The 27,576-nt window shown below is 48.6% G+C and overlaps 1 long non-coding RNA gene across 2 annotated transcripts in view; it reads right to left on the bottom strand.

Annotated features, from left to right (window-relative positions):
• Positions 1–10,530: 10,530 nt before the first annotated feature.
• LOC103890322 (uncharacterized) overlaps positions 10,531–27,576 on the bottom strand; it is a 30,301-nt gene continuing 13,255 nt past the window's right edge. For both annotated transcript variants that reach the window (XR_008524101.2, XR_654658.4), the window contains 3 exons: positions 15,234–15,450; positions 14,245–14,372; positions 10,531–12,791 (listed from right to left, as the gene is read on the bottom strand). This is a non-coding gene — a long non-coding RNA (uncharacterized LOC103890322). The remainder of the gene's footprint in view (positions 12,792–14,244; positions 14,373–15,233; positions 15,451–27,576) is intronic.

Genomic DNA, 27,576 nt, shown 5'->3' with positions numbered 1-27,576 from the left:
CCACCACCTTCTTCTTCTCCCACACCCCTCCCCATCTAGTCTCCACACTTGCACCAGAGGAAACATTCTAAAACACAAACATTATCATGCCACTTCCTAGCCTTTACTCCTTTCTGGCTCCCTATTGTGTTCAGGATAAAGCCCAAGCTCCTCGACACAGCCTTAGAAGGCATTTTGGGATCTAGCTTCTGCTTATCTCTCGAGCCTCATCTCTTATCTTCTTGCAGCCCAGCCTTCCAACACGGTTGGCATGTTCATGTTTGCACTCACCTCCAGGCCCTGCCTGGGCTGCTTCCTGACCCAGCTACTCACTGCCTCTCCTCTTAGCATAGAAGCTGCTTCCTCTACAACGCTTCCATTCCCGTTGCTAAGGATCCAAAGAGAAGGGCCTACGGGGCTCCCAGTCCCAGGAGATTGTGCCTGAGAGGTCAGTGCAGGAAGGACCCCTGAGATCATCTAGTTCAACCTCTCCTTTGGCAGAGGAGAAAACCCAGGCCCCTGAGGGAGGGGGTTTCCTCCAGGTTCCACCCAACCCCTCTCCACAATTAGCACAAGAGGAAAGCCAATCAGTAGGCCTCCTAGGCACCACAGGCCATTCATCCAAATACATTTGCATTTAATCTCCTCTCCCAGGGAGAATAAATACAGAGGAAAGAATTGGAGGCCCAAAGGAATCAACTGCAAACCCCAAGAATAGACTCCAGGTTTGCCTGTCACTGGGGGCAGGGCTATCTTACAGCTTCCCTCAACCATCTCTGGAGAGGTTACTCTTCTGTTTTTTTTAGACAGAGTCTCGCTCTGTCTCCCAGGCTGTAGTGCAATGGTATGATCTTGACTCACTGCAACCTCCGCCTCCCGGGCTCAAGCCATTCTCGTGCCTCAGCCTCCAGGGTAGCTGGGACTACAGGTGCTCACCACCACACCTGGCTAATTTTTGTATTTTTAGTAGAGACAGGGTTTCACCAATGTTGGCCAGGCTGGTCTCGAACTCCTGACCTCAGGTGATCCACCTGCCTTGGACTCCCAAAGTGCTGGGATTATAGGCATGAGCCACCACACCCGGCTGAGAGGGTCACTCTTTTTATCTCTTCATGAGATACCATCCTGCCTCCTCTGCCAAGAGAGCTGGACCTGTGACCCTGGGACTAGGGCAATGAAGGGGCCTTCTGGGGAGCTGCTGACTTACGGGACAGTCAAGTGAGATCCAGTCCAGGCCACCAACGGCCTGTGGAAAGCACACAGGCCTGGAGTCAGAAGACTTGTGTTCAAGTTCCACTTCCTAGCTGAGCAAATGGGCAAGTCACTTAACCTCCCTGAACCTCGGTGTCCTCAGCTGTAAAATGGAGGTAAAGATCACCAGGCTGGCATGAGCTCATGTGATAGAGGAGAGAGTGTCCCCTAAACAGTTCAACTTTCAAACATGCGTTCTCCTTAATGAGACAGGCCGAACACCGGGAGTTTCTGATCAGGAAGCAGCCCCCCTCTGCTCTTGCTCACACTCTGTGCCTAATCTGCTATGGACCGAAAAGTGTTGGGCTTATAAATATTTGTTCCTTATGGCCAGACTTTCATGAGTTTTATCAGCCTAGCTGATAAGATAATCCTGGCCTGTTGGGTGAGCTCTGGCACCTGGTGTTCTGCATCGCAGGTGACCGCTCAGACCTCACTTTTTAATACCTAGCAAGTCAATAAAGAGACTCTCAACTTACAGGCTGGAGAGGAGGGGCATCTGAGGGGGCCTCCGAAATTAATTCTCTTTGTTTCTGGATCTGATGTCTAGAGTGGACCGGAGACTCCGAGTTAACACCTTTCATGCCAGATGGTGACTGGGTCTCCACTGGCTCCACTGAGCTCACAACCAAAATGGTTTTGAAAAGACTTGAACTGAGCACCCTTCTCCTTTAATTAAGCGCGAAATCTCCATATCTATTTCAGCCTTTGAAAACCGAAACCCAGGAAGGCAGGTTCCCTGGACAGAGAGAAGAGGTGTGCAGAATTAATATTCCATCTCGACTTTTCCTGTGTAACTTAATAAGTTGCCTAAGCTTATCAGGGACCCTGGCTGCATATAGCTAAGGGGCTGGCCTGGATCACAGGGCCGCGTCACCTTCCCAGTTGACAAAGCTCACATTAGCACGGTTGACCGGCCAGGAGGGCCACAAGGTGACGCAAAGTGAGCCAGGGTTAAGGTGAAAAGCTGGGACCCATCTCACCTTGCTGAGTAGCACGTTACCATTTGGTAACATGTCCCTTCTCTCTCAGATGTTTTAGTTGGATCCTCCCAGAGTCCCCACCGGCCCACCCTCCATGCAGCCTGAGCTGTACCTGCTTTCCTGGGCGCTGAGTTTGGGGCCTCAGATTGGCCCCACCTGCCTTCCACTTCTCCCAGGTTCATTTTTTCTAGAACTATTCTGGGACTGCTCCAGCTCTGTACGTCCAAGAGGACAGGCAACTGCCTGGACTAGCTCCATCCTGACCACCAGCAGCCTCTCCCCCAACTTTAGTCCCTCCTCTGCATCCAGAGGCCAAGCCCAGGCTTGCTTCTCTCTGGAGCTGCAGGCTCTCAAGGACTCTGTTTCCCAAAAGGAAAGGTCTCATAGAAAATCAGTGGATCCTTACAAGGGAATCCTTAGAACCAGTGTGGGAAAGGCTCCCCTAGGCATTGACCTCTTTTGGAACATCCACTGAGCTTAGGATTCTCTCCAGAAGAAGCACCTGCTCAGGGGAGGGGAGGAAATGCCAAAATCGAATTTTCCCCATAATAATAGAATTCTAGAGCCAGAATTCTAGAGCCAGAAGAGATTTCAGACACCAACTAATCCAATCCCACTTTTTAACAGATGGATAGACCGAGGTTCCAGGAGGGAAAATGGTCTTTCTAACGAGTTCTAATCACTAAGGCAGGACAAGTGGGGCTTTAGCTCAGGACATGAAAAAAACACAGAGAGAAGAATGAGAGAAAGAAAGAGAGAGATGCAGAACCCCTCTGCTACAGGAGTTGGCCCACATGCCCGGATCACAGAGAAAGTGGCACGTCTTGGTCCTCTGCGACATGCCCCCTGCTGTAGGACACCTCTGTGGTCTTGGTAGAGTGTCTGTCCCTTTGAACGCCCGAACAGGCACCGTCCGTGTGCTCCTGCCAGCGAGGGGTGATGCGTCCCGCTAGAGGGGTCAAAGGCAAGGGCTCTGGGGTCTGGCAGACTTGGGTCAAATCTTGGCTCCACTACTCGGTTGTGTCTGTGAGACTCAACCAAGTTATTGAACCTTCTTTGTGCCTCAGTTTCACCATTTTAAGGATGGGGATAATAGAAATCACCTCATATGGTCCATAAATGCAATAATGTGTGTAACATGCCTGACATATATTACACCTGAACATAAGCACCATGAAGGCAGACACTTTATTTCCTGCCATTTCCTCAGCATCTAGAACATGCTATATATATAGAATGAACGGATGCAGCATATGTTCTTTTATCAATTATTTTCCTTAATGGTTATTGTTATCATTATCATTATTACTGCCCAGAATATCTTTTTCTTTTCTTCCTTTTTCTTTTTCTTTCTTTTTCTTTTCTTCCTTTTTCTTTTTCTTTCTTTTTCTTTTCTTCTTTCTTTCTTTTCTTTCTTTCTTTCTTTCTTTCTTTCTTTTCTTTCATTCTTTCTCTTTCCTTCTTTTTCCTTCCTGTCCTCCTTCTTCTTTCTTTCTCTCCCTCTCTTTATTTTTTCCTTCTTTCTCTCTTTCTTTTTCTTTATTCCTTTTTCTCTCTCTCTTTCTTTCCTTTCCTTTTTTTTTTTTTTTTTTTGAGACAGGGTCTCTCTGTGTTGGCCAGGCTGGAGTGTAGTGGCATGATCACACAGCTCACTGCAGCCTCAATCTCCTGGATTCAAGCAATCCTCCTGCCTCAGCCTCCCAAATAGCAGGGAACACAGGCACATGCTACCATGTCCAGCTAATTTTTAAATTTTTTTGTAGAGATAGGGATCTCATTTTGTTGCCCAGGCTGGTCTTAAACTCCTGGGCTCAAGCCGTCCTCCCGCCTCAGCCTCCCAAGGTGCTGGGACTACAGGCATGAGCCACTGCTCCTGGCCCCAGAGTATTTTCTGGTTCTACTTCATCCACCTTTTCTTTCTTACCCTGGACTGCTTTCTGTTGAAGCCAGTTTTGCTCACACAGTACTTACTACTTGCATCAGTGTGTGCATGTGCACCCCAGCAGCCACACATATTCACACCCGCGCATCCTAAGCTGCTGTTTCTGACTCTCAACGTGTCTCTTCCCACCTGCAGGGGGAGAGGGAGAACCATGAGGCTGAGTCCCAGCCCTTGCTTTCCCACCCAGCCCCCTTTCCATCCAGTGTTCACATTGTTGCCCGCTTCATGTACTTTACAACCCTGGCTACCCTTCTCTAGCATACTTTGTGCTGCCTAATAAGTCGAGGGTGGTTAAAAAAAAAAAACTTCCCACCACTGTTTCTTCCTTTCCAAAGAAGGCTGTCCACTTACTTCTGTTTTGTCTGATTCAAAACTGACTGATGTAATTCCCTTCTGCTCTGACAAATGGGGACCTCAGCAAAGAAGGAAATAGAGCCAGAGTGAAAAGAGAAGGGGTCAGGGGCTTTCTGGAGATTTATGAAGTTCCCGTTCGAGCACAGGCAGCTGGACAGCTCTCCTTGTTCAGGCCTTGAGTTTCAGAAAAACACGACTCTGAGACGCGCCTTCACTTGAGTCATTTGGGTGGAGTTGGTGTGTTTATCTGTGCTATCTTCCCATTTCCCTCTCCTTCTTGAGTTGAGAACAGTGAGTGGTGAGAGGCAATGTCTGCTTTCTTCTATTCTTGGGGTCCAGGACACTGGGGCAAGATGCAGAGAGATCATCCTTCAGTTCTCAAATCCCATTCTAACCCCCTTTCCCCACCCCCGAGTTTAGAGTTTTAATTCACTCTGTATTAATGATAATCTGGAGGGGAAAATGTGTAGGAAATTGATAGACTAGGTCAGCCATGGTGGCTCAAGCCTGTAATCCCAGCACTTTGAGAGGCTGAGGCGGGTGGATCACCTGAGGTCAGGAGTTTGAGACCAGCTTGGCCAACATGGTGAAACCCCATCTCTACTAAAAATACAAAATTAGCCAGGAGTGGTGGCACGTGCCTGTAGTCCCAGCTTCTTGGGAGGCTGAGGCAGGAGAATCACTTGAACCTGGAAGGCAGAGGTTGCAGTGAGCCAAGATCGTGCCATTACACTCCAGCCTGGGTGACAAGAGCAAAACTCCTTCTCGAAAAAAACAAAATTGATAGACTAGATAGTAATACAGCATGAATAACTCAACCATGCAAATTAACACAGGCCCACAGCCTAGGCCTGAAAGAATCAGACCACTTATTTGCTTCTATTATTAAATAAGAATTTGCTTAATAATAGAAAATAACAATAATTTAAAATAAGGCCTACGGCCTTTTAACACCAGTGGTCTGCCAGAGACTGGATTGGTGTGACCTGAAGATACACTGTACAGTGAAATATTCAATCAGACAAACCTTAGGAGTTTGCTTGTGTGCCTCCTTAATGTACACAGCCAAAAAACAGATTCTATTTACTTTCTCTTTTTTTTTTTTTTTTGAGACCAAGTGTCACTCTGCCACCTAGGCTGGAGTGCAGTGGCGCAATCTCCCCTCACTGCAACCTCCGCCTCCCAGGCTCAAGCAATTCTCCTGCCTCAGCCTCTAGAGTAGCTGGGATTATAAGCATGCACCACCACGCCCAGCTAATTTTTATATTTTTAGTAGAGACGGGGTTTCACCACGTTGGCCAGGCTGGTCTTGAACTCCTGACATCAGGTGATCCAACCGCCTCAGCTTCCCAAAGGGCTGGGATTACAGGCATGAGCCACCGCACCCGGCCTCATCTTCTTTTCAAATACTTCACTGAAAAAAGGTCTCAGTGTACTAAATTAATGGAAATGTTGGCTCTGTGCAGATAAGTGGTTTCCATCCTTTGGAGGCTGGCCTCCTTCTGTCTGTCTGAGCTCAGGTCTCATTGGGCATGGTGCCTGATGCTGAGTTAAGTGTCCAGCAGCCCCTGCCCCAGCCAAGCAGGGAGGCCGGGCGAGGTGGTCCCCCTAGTGGGGCGCCAATGGGCTAAGGTAGGTGGCAGGAGTGTCTCTTACCATGATCACAGGCCCTTTGAGGGGAGGGAAGAACCTACTGAGTTGAGAGTAGGCGTGTGCATCGAGTTCAGCAAATTGACAAAGCAGGTTCCAGTGCATTACTGGAGTAGGAGAATGTGAAGTTGCATCAAGGCTAGAGTGTGGAGCCAGGAAGTCATACAGCTGAGGACATTCTCCCCTAGCCCTGCCTCTGGTCATAAGAGCTGCACACAAGGCACTGCCGGCTCATCAGTTCAGTGTCCATGGCTCTGCTCTGCCCCAGATATGGGCTCCCTCTTGGCCCCAGGCTCTCTCCAGTACATCCTTCCTGGCTTGTCCTACCTAGACTTGGGCACTGGTTCTATCTCTGCCTCATGACTGTCTTGGAAATCCCATTAGTCTCAGCCATCAAGAATTGCCCCTCTCCCTAGGCGCCAAAACCTACCTTGGTCCCTGCAGCTGCACCTGACTCAGGGGCCTGGGACACCATAGCATTCCAGACTCCTGGCCTGGGGGGTGGAACGGGAAGGTGGTGTGAAGAAGGGGTGGGAACTAGAAAATAAGAGACAGGGTTGAAGTGGACAAGGAGGAGAACAATTTGAGTGAGTATTAGAAAGACAGCTAAAAATATTCTCCCTGGGTGCTTGGGGTGGGGGTGGGGGAGGGGGGGAGTGGGCTGAGTGGGCTGAGTGCTTTACAGGCCCAGCGGTAGCAAGATTGCGACATTCAATTCATTTCCAGTACCCCCGGGGATAAACTGAGAACCCCTGCTGTCAACCCCAATGATGTGGCCTCAGCCTGATTCTTTGGCTTTCAGGTATGACCTCTAAGGAATGACAGAAGGGTTGTTTAATTGGAGAAAAATGTTTTCAAACTCCAAGCAGTGTGCTCAAGCACTTTTTTTGTCCGCTCTACTTTTGCTCCAAGAATGTCTTCTTTTTTACTTCTGGAGGTCTTGATGCTGACAGCAAGCACCTGGCTTTTTCTCAACTGAGAGTCCTGTTTGTCGCCTCACAATGGGCCTTGCTTCTATTTTATGATATCCTCTATTTCACACCCTCAGCGCTGGTCAGCAGAGGACATAGGAAACAATCAGCTCTATGAACTGGGCGCTATCAGTATTTGCCTTCCGGCCTCGTCATGGGTCACAGGCTCTGACGCAGGCGTGATGCCGTGGGAGACTTTACCTGGTTATCCAGCCACTCACACCCCCAGAGGTGCACAGTGCTCGTCACTCAGATCCATCCAAACAGAAATCTTTCCTTCGGAGTCACTCTCGCTTCGCCTCATCTTCCTCCATAAACCCAACCTCGGAAAATTTTCCTATCCAGCTTTAAAAACAATTAGTGACTACCTGAATGGCAACACAGGTGGCATATTTATCAAAATTTCAGATGATACAAAATCAAGTAGGAAATCACGAAATAGGGTAACAGAGTAAGGTTCCATGTCAGCCTTGATAGGTTAGAACAAGGAACTGAATTTAACAAGATGAAATTTATTGGCAGTAAATGTGAAGTCCCGCCCTTGGGCTTAAAAAACAAACAAACAAAAAAACCCAGCACAGCTGCACAAATTCAGAATTTGGAAAATGAAGCTAAAAGTGCTACACATTGATTGCAAACTCATTGTGAGTCAAGAGTCAAAAAACCTAAGGCGAGTTTAGGCTGCATCATTGGAAATGTAGAATATGAACAAAGGAGATAAGGGAGGTGATGATCCCGCACTCAGCATTGCAGGACCACACCTGATGTGCCGTGTTTCATTCCTATATCGCTTTATTTTTTTATTTTTTGGAGACGGAGTCTCACTCTGTCGCCCAGGGTGGAGTGCAGTGGCACGATCTCAGCTCACTGCAACCTCCGCTTCCCAGGTTCAAGCAATTCTCCTGCCTCAGCCTCCCGAGTAGCTGCGACTACAGGCGCCCGCCGCCACACCCAGCTAATTTTTTGTATTTTATTAGAGACGGGGTTTCACCGTGTTGCCCAGGCTGTTCTTGAATTTCTGAACTCAGGCAATCTGCCCGCCTCGGCCTCCCAAAGTGCTAGGATTACAGGTGTGAGCCACCGCCCCCGGCTCCTACATCGCTTTAAAATGAACACTGGTAAGTTCTGGTGCTTCAGAGAGAGGTGGAAACAGGGAGATGGAGAATCTGAGAATCTGGAAATTAAAAAAACAAATGAAGACCATGGCCATGAAAGAACTAAGGAAGTTTAAGCCAAAAGAGAAAAAAAGATTTAAGGGAGACATGAAAGCTATTTTTCAGGCCAGGCACGGTCACTCACGCCTATAATCCCAACACTCTGGGAGGCCGAGGCAGGTGGATCACTGGAGGTCAGGAGTTCGAGACCAGCCTGGCCAACATGGTGAAACTCTGTCTCTACTGAAAATACAAAAATTAGCTGGGCGTGGTGGTAAGCACCTGTAGTCCCAGCTACTCGGGAGGCTGAGGCAGGAGAAACGCTTGGACCCGGGAGGCAGAGGTTGCAGTAAGCCAAGATCACACCACTGTACTCCAGCTTGAGTGACAGAGCGAGACTCTGTCTGAAAAAAAAAACAAACAAACAAAAACTATTTTTCAGCACTTTATGGACTGCCCTATACCAAAGGGACAAGGCTTCCCCTGCTCTGCCGCCCACCCAATTCTGGAAGACAAAGCTGGTCCATTTAAGTTAAAGGGAGCTAAATTTCAGTCCAGTTGGAGAAAGAAAAGAGCTTTCTTACTCTCTTTCTTTCTTGCTTGCTTGCTTGCTTACTTGCTTGCTTTTTGACAGTCTCGCTCTGTCACCAGACTGGAGTGCAGTGGCATGATCTTGGCTCACTGCAACCTCTGCCTCTCAGGTTCAAGCAATTCTCCTGCCTCAGCCTCCTGAGTAGCTGGGACTACAGACAGCGTGCCACCACGCCTGGCTAATTTTTGTATTTTTAGTAGAGACAGGGTTTCACCATGTTGGCCAGGATGGTCTCGATCTCTTGACCTCGTGATCAGCCCGCCTCGGCCTCCCAAAGTGCTGGGATTACAGGCTTGAGCCAGCGTGCCCAGCCAAGAGCTTTCTTTTCTAACAGTGAGAACAGCCCAAAGTTGGGATGGTCTGCTGGATTAGGTAATAAGCTCCCTGACACTAGAGATATTCAGCCAAAAGCTGGAGGATCATGTATCAGGGACGCTGCAGAGAGTATTCTTGTATTCGTCAGAGGATTAGATCTGATGACCTTCAAGGACGTTTTCATCTCAGAGATGCTCTGATTCTGGGGGAACTCTATTACAATTTATTATACCATCCCCTACATGAGAATATCTAATTCCTTTTCGTAAAGCAATAAAGCTTGTGAATTTAGGCAATATTTCCCAGTTCTTTTCAGACTCGGTTTTGAAATTTCAGATAAAAAGCATAGACTCTAGAGACAACTGCATGGGTTTACACCTTAACTCTGTTACTTATCAGCTGTGTGACCTTGGGCAAGTCACTTAACCTCTCTGGGCCTCATTTCCTCATTTATAAAATAAGGATAATTATAGTGCCTACTTCATTGAGATGTTATGAGGATTAAATAAATTAGTATTTGAAAAGCACTCGGAACATTGCCACTACATAGTATTATAAATGTGTTTATTACATTAAAAATAATGTAAAATAGTTTAAAACAAGTACTAGGAACAGTCTCATATGGTTTAACAAATGGTTTAAGGAGGTCCTCCTTTACGAACTTATCACCAGCAGCTCTGGAGGTAAAACAGCCAAGAGTACAGGGGTAGAAAAAAAAAAAAAAACAAAGCAAAATCATATAGGCTCCCTATGCTCTCAGAAGGAAGAAAAAGCTTCCTGCTGTTGGTGTACAGTAACCTCCACAAAGGCCTGTGTGTTTAATGACACCAGATTATCCCTACCTCCCCCATCCCTCCTCTCCCTTCTTGGAGTTGCTAGGAGGCCAGGGGTGTGCTGCAGTGTAACAAAGCTGTGTCAGGGAGGCTGGAGGCCAGAGCCTGTTAGATATACAGGGCCTGTTCGAGGGAGCTTAATATCCTCTTACTGGAATAACTATTGTCCCAGCTTCTCAACAAATACCAACCGTCATTAATAAAAGGACTAATAAAAGCATTTATTGCACTCAGGCACTGGTCTTGCTTTTTGTAGCTCCAGGGCCTTGGCAGAAGCAGCCGTTGAGGATGAGGGCTGGAAAAGCTGAGGCTCCCCCTGCACCCCAGAGCTCAGCCCAGGCCTCCAGCCCAGCCCATCACCCTTCCCAAGGCCAAAGGCAGCAATCGGTGAGATCTCTCGTCAAAGAAGAGCTGGGCAGTCAGACAGTGGGAGACTGGAGCATGAAGATAATGTATCATTTAGGCATCAGACTCCTGGGTCATTGTAAATAGTGACTATAGGGTGGTGAAAAGGAAAAGGTTGCTTATCACTTTATTTCAAGAAGCTGAAAGCACATCATCTTGCAAGACTTTTTCCCGGATTTTACAGAGGGGGAAATGGAGGCACACAGGCATTTAGGGGCTCACTCAGTCATGTGATATACGGCATCCTTGCCAGAACTGACAAGACTCCAAAAGTCCTTACTCCCAAAACCAGCACCACACTGATAGAAAAAGGAAGTGTGAGGCTGTATCTATCTCTGCCCAGTCCCGGATTCCGTGAACACTGTGATCATTGCCACTGCTTCTCTAAATTATTATTGTTATTATTATAATAACTAGTGGGCAGAGTTGAGTGGGTGGTGAGTGTCAGATAATTACTAACACCCCAAAATTAAAGTGGTTGAGTCCTTACTTTTCCACGGCTGCTCAAGATGAAAATGAAAGCTGGCCTCCAGGGGGCCCTGGGAGGAATCCTAATCTTGAGATAGAGGCAGCCCAGGTGGGGAAGGCAATGGAGGAAGAACAGGCCCAAAAGGCCTAGGAAGCCAGACTTGGAAACTCTAGATCCTGGATTACAGGACCCTGAGTGAGAAAGCACAGTCAAACCAACCTGGCTTCACATCTTGGGCCTGCTTCTCCTTTGCTGCATGACCTTGGGAATTTACCTAGCCTCTCTGAACTTCAAGTTCCTCATCCATCAAATGAGGATAATAATCATAACTAGTCCCTAGAGCTGTTGTTGTAAGTAAGGGTTAGAGGACAGAGTGTGAGAAATCCAGAAATGTGGGTTGTTTCCTCCCTGAGCCTAGAGCTTTGCCAGTGAGGAGACCACTAACTGTGGGGCTGCAGAACTTTCCTGGCATCAGGGACATTAGGAGGCAGAGTCCTCTTCTCAGGACTAGCAGTTCAGTGGGAAACAACTTTAGCCTCAGTTTCCCCCCTATTTAAGACAGGGCAACAAAATCTCTTGGGCCCTCGGCCCCTCCCTGCCCCAAGGGCTGTCAGATGGATAAAGGAGACAGGGTCCTGGGAGGAAAGGTGGGCGTTAATAACAGCACCCTGGATCTCTATTATTATTGTCATTATTCTGGCTCTGTCCTGTAAGAAGCGGGGACCCAGGTGACTCACTGTCTGCCTGCAGCAGCCCAACATCGGCCTGTTGGGACTTGCCAGCCTGCCAGGATTCCTCCACCAAAGAGGCCTCTGCTTCTTTCTCAGCTCCTGATGGGAGCTGTCAGGGTCCCCATGGCTGGGTGGAAAGGGAGTGGGAGAGGGCATTTGAGACCATAGTGCACAGCTCAGAGAGGCTGGGACACCTGTGCCAACAGCTATGAGTGAGCTTAGGGCATGGAGTGGCAGGAGCTGGGCCTCCTGGAGGTTGTGGGGTTCACACCTGGAGATAGTACCTGATTCCTTCGGAGTGGTCCTGGGGATGGTAGGCCCCAGGGAGAGGGCGGTGAGAGACAGTGACAATTCAGGCCTGGGTCTGACCCTGGGACAGCTCTCCCAGGTGGGATGGGGTGGGCAATGGGATGAGGACCAAGCCCCCTCCTCCTCCAGGGGAGACGCTCTGGGTGGCTGGGGCCTGGCAGAAGAAGCCGGTGGCATCAGCAGATGATTCTGAAACTCTGTAACCCAAATGCCTGGATCCTAAAATCTCAGCAATTGTTGGGGGTAGAGAAAGGGAACTGGGGTGCCTCTGACAGCCACCAAGCCCCCTGCCATGCGAGCTCTCTATAAATGTGATTTGAACAGCTATGACTCACCCGCACACACCCCTGCAGTTCCGTGGTGAGGACACAGCTAATCATAGCTGTGTTTGGGGGAGGAAGAGGGATTTTGCCACAAGCTCCACAACAGTCCCTCCTTCTCCAGGATGGCAAAGCGGGTGTGACTGGCCAGGAGTTTGGCAAGTAGGAGTTTCTGCTTCCCTGGGGATTGGCTCTGCCCAGGGGAAGAGCACACCCCTAGAAGGGCCATTAAGGTCAGGGTTGGTTCCCTGATTTCTGATCAGAGATGACACCAGGAAGATCTGAGCTGGATTCCCTCAGATCTGTCAGTGATGATGTTTGCTTGGGTCTTGTTTTTGTTTTGATTAGAGCTGAAAGGCACCAATTACAGGACACCTAGTTGTACCCCAAACTATCGATGAGGAAATCGAGGCCTCGAGAGGGTGAAATGACTTGTTCAAAGTCATAAAGGGAGAGTCTTAGAGGCAGAGCCACAGCTCCAACTGCAGATCTGTTGTTCTTTCTGCGAATTCTTCTATGTCTATTTTGATTCCCTAAGAAATGACAACAAAAACAAAAATATCAGCCACAATTCACTGACTAATACCTGCCAGTTACTAGATTAGGTGGTTTATGTATATTACCTCAGGCTGCGAATGCAGATGAGGCGTTCAAACATCAGGTTTACTTAGATCAACTCTACATTTTCTTCCAGTTCTGAGGTACAATCATTCTGGGGCACACGCTCTCAAATTCCCAGCCATTCTGGCTGTGCTTGCTTTATTAATTGATGTAGTACTTTCTACATGCGAGGATCTTGACTGGGCTCTGGGAATCCACAGATAAAATAGGACAAGTTTCTTGACAGTGCACTAGGATCAATGATTTACCAGAGTTATAGACAAAGGATCAGGAATACAGACAAATGTGTACTGAGAAGATGAAGAAGGCTTCCAGATTCAGTGACATTTAGGCAGGGTTTTGAAGGGTGAGTCGGAGTTTGCCAGGTGGGGCTGCAGATGAGAAAGATGAAGTACATGCAAAGAAAATCACATGCGGAAGAGCTGGTGGAGTGAAAGTGTTCTGTGTGTTTGAGAACAACAAATAGTTTGAGACAGAGTGTGGTGGAATGAAGGGGAAGGTGTTAAATCACACCACAGAGGCGGGTTGAGACTACCTGAGCAAGGCATTCCTTCCAGGCTAAGGAGGGCACTGCTCAAGAGGTTTAAGCAGACATCTGCTTTGGAAGGAGTCTGAGACTCTCATTCCTAGCTTATGTAAATACATATTCTACCTCTGATATAGCCTGTCTCTCTCCCGCAGACCTCATTTGTCTGGGCACCTGTGAATATGTTTGTCCACCTGGAATGCTAAGAGGTCCTTCAGTGAGGATGACACGGATTGCCAGCTGTGGTCACAAACTCCTGCTCTTTGCCTCTGCACAAGAACATTCTGGGCGCTCCTCTGGCATTCCTCTCATTGACTGGGTATTAGTGGGGTCTTTACACCCTGGCATACTGCTCGGTCAGGCGCTGTCAGATGGCCCGTGCAGTGGAGCTGGGCCGTGGACCCACAATAAACCCTTCCCTGTCCCTCTTCTTGTCCCAGCTCCTGGCCTACCCCAAACCAAGCTCTGCCCCCGTGAGAACCGCCCTCTTCACCCCTCCACCCCCAACTCGCATCCCAGGGTACTTTAACCTTCCTGTTAGAACACGCTTTCTTTCTCCCGCTTTCTCCCTGGCTGGCTTTCCAGCCCACCCTGGTCTGGGTGCCTGGAATACAGTGGCATTCTTAGTTCTTGTCAAGTTGAAAAAAGGAGCTTTCTTTCATGTGTATTTTCATTTTTAATCTCAGTTAATCATCCAAAAGAGGCTTCCTGACAGAGAGAACAGAAGATGCCTTTTGGAGCCCGAGAGGCTTGAAGCCGGGCTGTGTGACCTTCAGCAATCATTTCACTTCTCTGAGCGCCAATATTCTCATCTGTAAAATGGGAACATCAGCCCTTACCTGGCAGGGATTATAAGAGATAACATGCCTGTCAATCAATCAAGGAAGGGTTGAGTTCAGTTGAGAGACCCGAGCAGGAAGGGACACATTCCTATGCTTCCTCTAAGAACTGGTACCTTTTCTTCCGGCTAAAAAAACACAAACAAAACAGTGTGTTAAATCAGGGCTTTGTGCTGTTGCAAGTGACACTGTAGTGAAACGGGAAGAAGCCCACCCTCGGTAAGGATCCTAAGGCCTCTGCCAACAGGAGGAAGACGCGTCCTTCCTGTTCCTGAGGGAAATGAAAGGCTGCAGTCAAAGCTCTCTTCCAAAGCCCGCAGACAGGTAACTCTCGGGCTGACCTTTGCCGGGCTGGTAAGCCTCATAGTTTCATTGTTCCACCCGAGCTGGGGAGCTGGTTGGTGGAGTTGGCTTAGAGAAGGATATTTTGTATCTGTCTTTTGGAATGACTAATGAATGAGCTGTCTCCACTGCAGGAGAATTATGCCACTTAAGCAAAACCCAGCCGGGCTGGTCGGCTCTGAGATAGCTAATAGGAAATGCCTGTCAGAGCACTGACGCTTCAAAGCCAAATATATTCTCACTGTGTTCTCTGTTTGCTAAGTTTACTTTATGCAAAATATAACTCAGCTGAAAATATGTAGATGGCAGAGTGCTCGCTCCTTCTCTCTGGAAGAAATTGCAAAGATGGGGAGGAGAGCAGTTTGCAGTTAACCCTACTGGTCCTGCCAGGCTGAGGAAGAGCTGGACCCAGAGATCTACTCGCTAGAAAGTCTGTGCCTCTGATGGGTCCATAGCAACTGCAGTCTTCAAAATAGAGGCAACTGCCCTCCTGCCACATTTCCAGACAATGGGAATACAGGGAGCGTGGCACTGGCAATCACAAACAACCTGTCTGTCAACTTGCCCAGTGTTGCAGGGGCCAATAAGGCCATGTGGGGACTATTGAATTTTTGACCTGTTTAGTGGCCTTGCCCACCAATACCCACCCCTCATCGGTGAGGCACAACATCCTCCAACCAAGAAGCAACCAAAACAGTCAGTGACTCCTGTAACCCCTGAATGGAGCAATAGCCGAGTGGATGCTGAAGCAATGTAATCTATGAGAAGGGCACTGGATGGGGAGTCAGGGGAGCTGGGTTCTGGTCCTTCTGTCTCTTCCTCTGTCACCTTGCAGGAAAGGTCTTCAGGCCTTGGCTTCACCATCTATAAGTGGAGAGATTGGACCAGCTCAGCAATTTCTAGTGTCACATGACGCTATCACTCTGTATTATACACAACAGAATGGAGGCAGGAGTGTGGCAACAGCACCCCATTCTCAATTCCCTGACGCTCTCCCTCTCTCAAGAATTGCCATAAGGAGCTGGGCATAAAGACAGGATCATCTTTATAGAGATATGCGAGATTTCTCAATACCCAAAGTGGAAAAGATCCCCCGAGGCCATGACCGTGGAATGAGCATGTGCAGATCCCTTGCTGAGGAAGAGCAAAGACACAGGAACTCCTGCAGCTTTTGACTTGGAAACATCCTGATTCCCATAAGGCCACAGTCACCAGGCAGCCTGCTGGCAACTCATTCCTCTTCCCAAACACCCTCCCTACATAAAAGGTCTGGCCTCCTTTACGGAAGGCATTTGGGTTTACTCCTCTGGGACAGAAGTGGTGAGGACTGGGCCTAAGGAGCTGTGGGCTTCTCAGAAGGACCTGGAGAATAACCTTGGAACACCTAAGTGTGTGATGCAAAGTAGGGATGAAAATACGCATTAGACATGAAGAGCTCCCTGTTTTGTTGCAAGATGAGAACATATAGAGGAGGCTGGGCGCCGCGGCTCATGCCTGTAATCCCACCACTTTGGGAGGCCGAAGGGGGTGGATCACAAGGTCAGGAGTTTGAGACCAGCCTGGCCAACACGGTGAAACCCCGTCTCTACTAAAAATACAAAAATTAGCCGGGTGTGATGGCAGGTACCTGTAATCCCAGCTACTCGGGAGGCTGAGGCAGGAGAATGGCTTGAACCCGGGAGGCGGAGGTTGCAGTGAGCCGAGATCGCGCCACTGCACTCCAGCCTGGGGGGACAGAGTGAGACTCCATCTCCAAAAAAAAAAAAAACAAACAATATATAGAGGAAACAAAGAATGTTGTAGGGTAAATCACTTGACACTGACATTGCTTTATAAGCACATTAGAAGTTCAGAGAGGTAACGCCTTTGGGCAAGTTGCTGAAATCTCTGAGCCTCGGTCCTCATCTATAAAATGGGGATGGTGACGACTTCCCGTCACTGCAGAGACAATGTATATAGAATGCCCCACACACCACCCAGCACATTTTAATCACTCAATAAAAAGAAACTATTACTATTTTTATAGCCAAGGCTTAGAGGAGAGCTTCTCAACAGAATGGGTTCCAGGTGAGCAGAGACCTGACCCATCCCTTTAGCCCTTGGTTCTCGGCCTGGGGTGTCTGGACCCCTTAGCTTGCCCTTCTCAGGCTGCCAGCAGTTCCTGCAGTGTGTCACACAGACAGTATCCACTCCTTCGTGTGCAAAGAACATTGGGAAGCCCTGACTTAGAGACCTCCAGGTAGGCTTCAAAACCTACAAGGCCGACCAGGCATGGTGGCTCAGGCCTATAATCCCAGCACTTTGGGAGGCTGAGGTGGGCGTATCACCTGAGGTCAGGAGTTCGAGACCAGCCTGGCCAACATGGCCAAACCCCATCTCTACTAAAAATACAAAAATTAGCTGGGTGTGGTGGCGTGCACTTGTAATCCCAGCTACTCGGGAGGCTGAGGCAGGAGAATTGCTTGAACTCGGAAGGCGGAGGTTGCAGCGAGCCGAGATTGTGCCACTGTACTCCAGCCTGGGCAACAGAGCAAGACTCTGTCTCAAAAAACAAAACAAAACAAAATCTACAAGGCCTTTAGTGAGGTGGGCAGCATGGAGGGGCTTCTGCTGCCCTAATAGGAATCAAGGAAAATAGCAAAAACCAGCCACAAAGAGTGAGAGATGGCGGGCCTGAGAGTCAGGGGACAGCTGGGAGGTCTCAGTGCCCTATGCAATGTCTTGTACATGGACCCCCAGCACATATTATTAGGTGAGTCATTGATTCTGCTTTATGGGGAGCAGAGTCCAAGTTGAGAGATGTTGAGGGAAAAGGCTGGAAAATGTCCACTTAAGTGGGGTGAGACTGGGCAAGGGTCATGAGGCAGGGCTTGGGGCTTGTGGGGACATGCTGAGGCTTAGGGGCTTGTGCTGCTCAGGGGTCAGAGGAAGACAAGAGACAGGAGTCAGTGCAGACACTCAGGCAGGCATCAGATGGCAGAACAGGGTGGAATGCAGGCATTCGGGTCAGCAAGCAGCTGGGGGCCGCAGGAAGCATGAGCTCTAGTGCTGAGGAGGCATTAAGCCAGGCTCAGCCACAGAGACTGGTCTCAGAAGGGGGGTACCAGGGCCACAGGGAAGAGGCTGTCACTGGTGGATAGAAGTGAGGGAGCTACATGAAGCCCAAGAAGCCAGGGAGAGGTGCTGACACTCGCTTAGCCCACCTTAGAGAGCCGTGCAGGTATTAGAGCAGGTAGCAGCCCATCCAGCTGGCCGATGGTGGTGGAAAGAATCACACGAAAACCTCTCCATGCACATGGCAACCGCCACAGACACCAGAGGGCAGGGTTGGGGACTGGAGGAAGCTGGGCCAGAGAAACTGACTTGGCTGCCGCGTGGCCAAGCACAGCACTAGAGGGGCACAGAAGTGTGCTCCGTTCAGGTGGGGCTGGGAGGCTGGCCCATCAGGCAGGTGGGGTGGAGCCAGTGGGAGGTCAGTAGCAGGAAGGCAGCTGCAACCTGGTTCTGGGTGGCTGGACCCCAGCTAGAAGCAGGGTTCCCAAAGGGGAGCAGACGACGATCAAAGTCCAGCCCTTGTCAGACACCCTTAGAAGGAGTAGTATAGCACACGGGTTTCGGTCTCAGACAAGCCTGGTTTGAATCCTGTTCCCCCCCTTTAGCAGTTGTACAACACTGGCGGTAACACTTAACCTCTCGGTTTCCTTATCTGCAAAGTGGAGAGAATCCTAGCACCTACTTCACAGGGATGAAGGTTAAATCAGGCCGTTTGTGGAGCTTCTAGTATAGATAGATGCTCACAAAATTGTACCTATTCTAACCATGATGATTAGCTCCTGAGATTGTCAGGTCCCCAGAAATCAGGAGGGCTTCCCAGGTTAGATGGGTAGAACACAGCAGAAGCCCAGCCTGTGTGAGAAGGAAACATCACAAAGGCTGCGACCACAGAGAAGCCCCTGTTCAAATCCCTGTGGGTCCTTAGCAAGTGACGTAATCCCTTCAAGCCTCAGTTTCCTCTCCTATAAAATGGAGATACTACTGTGTGCCTTTGGGGTTGTTGTGATGGTTAAATGAGATAATATAAGTGAAGAGTCCAGTCCAGTAAGAGCTTAGTGAAAAGCTACTCTGTGGACTAGGATGATACAGGAGGGAGGTGAATGAGGATGGGACCCCGGGGGTAAGTGGGGGCCCAGGGCTTACCCTCTGTACTCCAGATCCCAGATCTCTCACAGTAGGGATACTTTCTCCCTGCAGAAGCAGATGCAGCCAGAGCTAAGGGGGCCCCACAGGAATGCAAATGCGCTCACATACTTTCTGATAGGATTCCTCCTACCTGGATGGAATTGACTCAGGAACCAGGTAAGCCACATCTGATGATGGAGACAGCTTGTGGCTGTAGCTGGGAAGGGAGAAGAGAAAGAATAAGGGGGATATCGGGGGCGGGGGGTGGCGCTGGTGGAAGAAAGATATTTCCATTGACTCTGTAAGTAAGTAATTACTTGCGCACTTTCTACAGGTCAAGCCCTATAGATACCAGGGTGAACAAGACTGTCACGGTCTCTGTACCCTCAAAATTGAGCCTAGCAGGGAAGCCTAGCACGGGAGCAACGAAAGGGGAGCTTTGGGGCTAGGTACGGTGGCTTATGCCTGTAATCCCAGCACTTTGGGAAGCCAAGGGAGGTGGATCACTTGAGGTCAGGAGTTTGAGACTAGCCTGGACCAACATGGTGAAACCCCATCTCCACGAAAGATACAAAAGTTAGCCGGGCATGATGGCATGCACCTGTAGTCCCAGCTACCGGGAAGGCCGAGGCAGGAGAATCGCTTGAAGCCAGGAGGCAGAGGTTGCAGTGAGCCAAGCTCAAGTCACTACATTCCAGCCTGGGGGACAGAGTGAGACTCCATCTCAAAAAAAAAAAAAAGAATGAAAGGGGAACTTTAGGGAGATGGTTCAGTGACCACATTCTGGCTGGAATGAGGTGGGGGCTTGAGCAGGTAGGAATGTGTGCTGTGATCAGGTGAGAGGGGGTGAAAGCGGTTGAGGATGCGGGCTGTGTCACCTGGTGGAAAGAGCACTGTGTGTCACCAGACCCCACGTCATCGCAGCTCTACCTCTTACCAGCTATTTGGTTCTGGACAAGTTAGCTTTGGGGGCCTTCAGTTCCCTCCTCTGTAAGATGAGACTTTGCTAGTACCTGCCTCACGGGGTTGTTGGTGACTATTAAATTAGGTGATAAATAGAAATCTGGCCTCTTAGTAAGTGTTCAGCACATGAGGGCTATGGTTAATAGGAACATTAATCACAAGGAGAATCTAAGAGATCACTGGAAAGCATAAATGAGGACTTGGGAAATATTTTAGTGGATAACTGGGCAGCGCTAACGTGTTGAGCATCTTTTGCGGGTATAGAAGAGTTTGGACCGCAGCAGGGTGGGGAGTCTGGCTCCTCAAGAGGGAGGACCCCCAGGGCAGCTCAAGCAAGGGGATAAGGTTCAGTTGAGGAAAAAAGCACTTGCAGCCAGTGTCTAGGTTAAACGTTTCCACCTTTACTTTCTCCAAGACATGTCCCGGAAGGGCAGTTGGAAGGATGGCCTAGATCCCCAGAGCCAGCGTTGGGCTTGACCTGGCCAAACTCTGAGAGAAAGATCCTGGACCAAAAGTGTAGTGTGAAAAGGAAATGGCTGCTCAATCGCCATCTTTCTTTTTGTAGCCAGAACAAACCCTCAGTAAACATGTTACCTTTGGTTTTTTAAAGTGGCAGTCCCGTTGGAAGCAAAGGACTTACAAGACAAGGTCCTTGACAGGAACAAAAGAGTCACCCCCACCAACACTCTTGCCAGAAATGAGCTGAAATTCTTGGAGAAGTCTCGGAGCCAAAATTCTCAGGGAGAAGTCCCAGAAGACTGCCCATCAGGCAAGGAAATGTAGGGAAAATGTAATGTGTAAAATGATGAGCTGGAGAACCATCCAACAAGCCTGCACTGAGCTATGTCTTAATGAGGCGAACTCCAAAGACGCTTTTCCTTTAATCTGGCATTTGAAACGAAACACTGCTAAGACGCCCCCACCTCACCCACCCCACCCTCATGCGTTGCCATGACTACTCAAGTTCTTAGACCATGAAAGAACAACCTCAGCATTTTCCTCTGCAACAAAAGAAAATTATTCCAGGTTTCTAGGTAAAGAACTCCAAGGAATGGGACCTGTTACTGGATAGCAGGTTCTTCAGAATTGCTAGGGATGAAATCTGAGCCTACAGGGACCAGAGCTTTCTGAAAAGCCAGTGGAAGGAAACTGAGGGTGACAGGGCCCCCACTCTCGCCCAAGCTCACACAGCCCATGCTCTGTCGCCATGGCTGGTTCCCTCCCCTCAGCTGGACCTCATTTGCTCCTGCAATGAAGCAAGTTAAAAGAAAACACATCCCCTGTCCATATGGGAAGGGGCAGGGGGTGGGAGAGGAGCAGGTCCCGGCTCAGTAGGTCCCAGGGTGGCAGCAAAAGGTGACTTTGCCTGCTCTCTAGTTTGGCGTGCTCTTGAGACAACCAAGGGAGGCCAACCTGTGGCATGGCTAGGAAGTCCCTCCAAGGCCCCCTTGAAAACCTGAGGTCCTGCTAATGAGGGCCAATCTAAGCTTTCTCCCAAATCCAGAAAGCAAAGCCGAGGAAGCAACAGCTGGACAGGCAACCTGCTCCCTCACGCTCCCTCCCCAGCCTGAGCTTCAAGTGGAAACCCAGACACTGCTCTCGATGTCTCCCTTTCCTTCATCCTCCACGTCCAATCCTTCATCGCCTTTTGAGACTACTTCCTAAACATTTCTCAAATCAGTCCACCTCTTTCTCCATCACCATTGTCTTGGTTCAGGCCTCACCATCTCTAGTCTGAAGTGTTCCTCCAGACCACGTCCACACTAGGACGAGAGTGGTCATTTCAGAACACAAATCTAATCAGGTCACCTCCTGCCAAAAACCCTTCAGTGGCTCCCATCGCCTTTGGGATAAATTTTCACATTCCTTAGAAAGACATGCAAGGCCTTTCATGATGGACGCCCCTATTCCTACTCACTCTACTCCAGACATAAAGAAAGCATTTCCCCAACTTATACATTCTTGCATACCTCTTGGCCTTCACAAATGGTTCTCCTCTTCTTAGAAAGGCCTTCCCTGACCCAGCATGCTGGATATCTTCTACTTACCATGCCAGATCCACTCTCCAGCCTGCTCTGTGCCCCAAAGTCTGCCCTGTATAGATCACATCAATCAGCTCCAGTGCCCTCTGGCTCCTGGTTGGGTTTGGCCAATGGGGACCACCAGCAAGATTTTGGAAGACAGGAAAGAATGAGGTCAAGGCAATTGATTCCTTCCTTGTAAGTTTGCATCAGGCTGGCTGATTCCCTAGAGGGAAGGTGACCTGAATGACATGACTCTCCCTCTTTCCAGGGTACAGGCTGCCCCTCTCCCATGTCTTCTGGCCTAGGGGTGGAAACAGCTCTGCTGTCGCTGGCCCTGAGTTTCTGTACTATCTTGTGTTGTTCTCCCACACTCTGCCCAAACCTTTGCAAATAACCTCTTTGTGCATAAACCTTCCTCAAATCATCCTAACTTAAGGGGGCCTGTTCCCTTTTAGGACCCTGACTAATGCACTCATCCTTTGTCTTTGCCGAATCATAGCCATTCCTTGGGACTACACTCAGGCATCCCCTCCTCCAGGAAGTCTTCCCTATTCTCCCCAGGCTGGTTCAGCTGCCCGTCCCCATGGGTTCCCAGAGCTTCTGTATGCTCCTGTCACAGCTCTTCCCACATTATTGCAAAACCCAGTCATTTGTACTAAATCTGAGTCTGAAGAGGGTGACTGAAGTTGAGTATCTTTTCTGGGTCTGAGGGGAAGGTTTGGAATGGGATAGAGTGGGGAGTCTGGCTTCTGCTGAGGGATGGCCCCCCAAGTCACCCCCAGCAAGGGTATATGGTTTAGTTGAGGAAGAAAGCACCTGAGATCAGTGTGGGATGGGGACAATGCGTCGTTGCTCATCCCTGCACCCCAGAATCTGTCACAAAGTAGGCCTTCAGAAAACATTTGCTGAGTAAAGGAAAGAAAAAGTTGTAGCTCAGAGTGAGACCCTGCCAGAGACCCATGGGGAAAAAGTGCAGCATCCCTTTGTGGTTGTCAGTTGTAGGAGCTGGTGTTCCTCAGACCAGGACACAGGGGGTCAGTCAGATCACAGGCCAAAGGGCCAGAGGAAAGGCTGTTATTTGAAGAAGACCCCCGCCGGGTGCGGTGGCTCACACCTGTAATCCCAGCACTTGGGAGGCCGAGGCAGGTGGATCATGAGGTCAGGAGATCGAGACCATCCTGGCTAACATGGTGAAACCCCGTCTCTACTAAAAATACAAAAAATTAGCCAGGTGTGGTGGTGGGCGCCTGTAGTCCCAGCTACTCGGGAGGCTGAGGCAGGAGAATGGCGTGAATCCGGGAGGCGGAGCTTGCAGTGAGCCGAGATCGCACCACTGCACTCCAGCCTGGGCGACAGAGCAAGACACTGTCTCAGAAAAAATAAAAAAGTAAAAAATAATAAAAATAATAAAATAAAGAAGACCCCCAACTCCAGGACATGAAAACCACGTCAGTGTGCATGGGGAGACAGCAAGGGAGATGTGCTGATCCGTTTCAACAGCTGGGCTTCCTGAGGAAAAGGAGTGAACAGCCTCCCTCAGCCTGCGGGGACACAGTGGAAGTGTTCCTCCTTGTCCTTGAGCTGAGAGCCCTGCAAACCCCAGCATCAACCCCAGGGAAACTCACATTAGTTTGCTGAAATCAATTATTAAAAGCCCGGGGGTTGTTCCAAAGGACCAAGCAGTACTCTCCCCAATACGTTACCAAATCATTCATTCATTTTTTCAGCAAAATTTATTGGGGATCTGCTCTTTGCAAAATTCTTCCCTTTTATTTATTCTGTTAAAATTCTATCCAAAAGGGAAAAGTCATTTTTTTCCTTCCAGTCAGTGTCCCCAGTGGACCCTGCAAGAAGCCTAGCAGGGGCCGGGCGGTGGCTCATGCCTGTAATCCCAGCACTTCCGGAGGCCAAGGCAGGCGGATCATCTGAGGTCAGGAGTTCAAGACCAGGCTGGCCAACATGGCGAAACCCCTTCTCTACTAAAAATACAAAAAATTAGCCGGATGTGGTGACGCGTGCCTATAATCCCAGCTACTTAGGAGGCTGAGGTAGGAGAATCGCTTGAACCCGGAAGGCAGAGGTTGCAGTGAGCCAAGATTGTGCCACTGCACTCCAGCCCAGGCAACAGAGCGAGATTCCATCAAAAAAAAAAAAAAAAAAAAAAGAAGCCTAACAGGGGCAGAGGATGGGCTTCCAGGTAGAAAGGCCCTGCGGCACCTGGACAAATCATGGAAGATGGGGCAGACATGGTGGGTGGAAGGTGGAATAGTGAACTGGTATAGCAAGAGGGCTCTAGAGCTCTAGCTCCCCGCTTTTCTAGATATGTGGCCTTAGGCAAGTTACCTCATGTCTCTGTTACTCGGTTTCCTCCAGTGCAGAATGGTGATCATAATAGGACCTAGCTCAAAGAGTTGCTGTGAAAATGAGATAAAATCAAATATCCTCCATGAGGTCACCTAGAGCAGTGGGTCCCAAACCCTATCAGACCCAGTGCTCCCGTTTTTACATCAAATATTTTGTAAGTCCACCTTGACTATTCCGAAATGAAATTTATAGATGATATAACCCATCTATGCACATATTTTTTAGAAAATCAGTATACCACCCTAACTATAAGATAATGAACAAAAAGGAAAATAACTTAGAATAAACAAATACACATTGTGATCTAGAAATGCTTGGGCATAACTACACTAGAAGAGATAATGTAGTCAAAGGATTGCACCTATTTGTAATAAATAAGTTTGAATGTAAGAGAGGTAAAATAATATTCACTGGAACATTATGGGTACTTCTTTATATTTGGTGTTCTGAAACAAGACTAAGTAAGTATTATACAGTCATACAGATATGTAGAATCATTACTCATCTATAAATGCAGATGAATAGAGGTGTGTTGTTTTGACAACTCAAATACTATGAACATATTATTGTTGGTATTGTGGTTTTCTGAAATGGTAAACAACTCCCGGGAAAGATAAAATACAGTGTTCTTTCCATTTATATGATGGTAGCATTCATTAAAAATTCAGTGCATATTAAAATTTTACCAAAGGGCAGGGTGCGGTGGCTCACACCTATAATCCCCGCACTTTGGGAGGCCCAGTCGGGCGGATCACTTAAGGTCAGGAGTTCAAGACCAGGCTGGCCAACATGGTGAAACAAAAATACAAAAAAATTAGCTGGGCATGGTGGCAGGCACATGTAATCCCAGCTACTAGGGAGGCTGAGGCAGGAGAATGGCTTGAACCCAGCAGGTGGAGGCTGAGGTGACCAGAGATCGTGCCACTGCACTCCAGCCTGGGCGACAGCGAGTCTCCGTCTCAAAAAATAAATAAATAAATATACAAAATTGTACAAAAGTACTTTGTGTTTATATACAAATTAGAATTAGGTCTTCTAGGCTCAGACCAATATGAAGAGGTTTTCTACCTACATGAACATCTGGTGGGGCATTCAAATGTCAGGAGATGTGCAGGAGACATCTTCATTGTACAAGACTGCCTTGCCTAGGGCAGGGAGTCTGGCTCCCCTCTGACTCCACCTCAGTAGTGCCCCCAACCAATGTAACAAACACCACACGTTTCTAAAGTGCCTCTAGGGGGCAGCACTATCCCCATTGACGATTAGTGGGCCAGAGTTCATGGGGTTATCCAATAGGTAGCCTACAGAGGAATGCAGGATGACAGGCTTACAATCTCCAGAAATGCAGAGCAGACAGTCAGCGTTAGGGAACTCTATCAGCACTTCACACTCTGACTCTGCTGTTTTGCTGTGTTCTGCTACGTTTTTGTTTGGTAGGGGCCATAGGGCAAGGCCATTCCCCAATGGACAGTGGATGAGATCTCTCCTGAAAAGAGTGAAGAAGAAATCAGCACCAAAACAGACAGAGCTGTCGCACAGACTTCCAAGTTAAAAAAAAAAAAAAAAAAAAAAAAAAGTCTCTCCAAACTGATACATCCTTGTATTTTTCTTCCCTGGACGATTATTGGGAGCTCTTTGAAAAGAATATCATCAGCATTCTTTGCAAATAACCCTCAGTTTGCTCACCTCTTGCTCCACTGTGAACATCACAGAGTATTTCACAAGGTTGTAACATTTTGCCTCTCAACTGAATGTATCTAAAGAAAAGCCACTGTCTTTTGTGGATATAAAACTGCACTTCTCTAGCAAGACCGGTCAAGGCATTGGGGTGACGTAGTAAGCTAGTGTTTGCTCACCCCATTCCTTCTTGATGCAGCCTTAATGATCAACAAAACCTTACTTGAATCTGAGGCTTATTTACCACCAAAAGAAGCAATCATTTCTAATCATCCCAGGAAGAGACAGATCCTCAAACAGAACTCTGGGATTCAGATGGTGACACCAGACACAAGGGGAACTCTCATCTCCTTCTCAGCTTCATTCTTTATTTAGTGGGTCCATCTGAACTTTCAAGAGCACAGCTGTCCCAGCTTCTGCCCTGAGGCCAGGGCTGGTGCCATGGCACTGACCATGCGGAGGCAGCCCCCACACTGGTGAGGGCAGGCCCTGAGCCCTCACAATCAAGTCGTATCTTGTAAACAAGATTTTATAGGCTCATGTTACTCTGTTTATTTCTGTTGTTCTCCCCAACCAGTGGTAAAGGCTGGTCTGAGGAATCCAGCATGGTCTCAGCTACCCTGTGTGTGTTGAAGGGTGGGGATGATGGGTGAGAAATCTCAAGGGGAAATTCTAGTCACCCCTCTCCACATACAGACTCTCCCTTCATTGCTAAGCTTGCAGGAATTGGCTTTAATTCATTAGAAAAGGTGGCGACTTTTCCTCCGCAGGATCTGGTGGAGCCAGGGAGGCCCTAGTTTTAGATGAACCAGGCAAAACACCAGGAAGGGGTCTCAAGCCCATGGGCTAAGCCCCCTGGCAGGTTATCAGAATTTGACAATAGCGTGAAGGCTGACTTTGTAGCAAGGAACTGTGACGTTGGTGCCCAATTTGTAGGCTGTAGGGAGCACATTTGGTATCTATTTGCCAGGAGACAAAGCGGGTCCACTAATAGTTGATGGGGTAAGTGTACCTTTAGGAGATAGTGGCTCCATCCACAGATAGAATGGATCCAGCAAAGTTGGGAACCAAGCAGGCTGGACGCATGTCACCTACTGTATTAGTCCATTTTCACCCTGATGATAAAGACATACCTGAGACTGGGTAATGTGTAAAGAAAAAGAGACTCACAGTTCCATATGGCTGGGGAGGCCTCACCATCATGGTGGAAGGTGAAAGGCACATCTTACCTGGTGGCAGGCAAGAGAGAATGAGGGCCAAACGGAAGAGGAAACCCCTTATAAAAGCATCAGATCTCATGAGACTGATTCACTGCCACGAGACCCGTATGGGGGAAACCTCTCCCATGATTCAATTATCTCCCACTGGGTCCCTCCCACAACACATGGGAATTATGGGAGCCACAATTCAAGTTGAGATTTGGGTGGGTACATAGCCAAACTATATCACCTACATACGTTTTTGAGGACAGAGAAGGAGCCAAGAGAAAAAGAGAACAAATACCCAAATAAACAAAATAGAAATAAAATCTAAAGGTGTTTTCTCAAGATTTATTTCTCATTATCTCCCACTCTCCTCAGGAGTCAAAGTCGGCATGGTCCCAGGAAGCCCCTAGAGGCAGGGGAAGCTGCATCAGGACGGGGACTAAAACAGCTCCATCTTAAAGAGAAACTGACATCATCTCCGAAAGCCCTGAGGAACGTGCTCTTACACAGACCTGAGTGTTGGGGCCGCTCACTTTAGCAAGCACAGCAGCAGCCTAAACATCACTGATACCTCCACC

This window comes from Pongo abelii, chromosome 2, assembly GCF_028885655.2.
Source record: "Pongo abelii isolate AG06213 chromosome 2, NHGRI_mPonAbe1-v2.0_pri, whole genome shotgun sequence".
Taxonomy (NCBI): domain Eukaryota; kingdom Metazoa; phylum Chordata; class Mammalia; order Primates; family Hominidae; genus Pongo; species Pongo abelii.
Note: the sequence above shows the minus strand (reverse complement) of the source record. Positions and strands in the feature narration are given on the sequence as shown.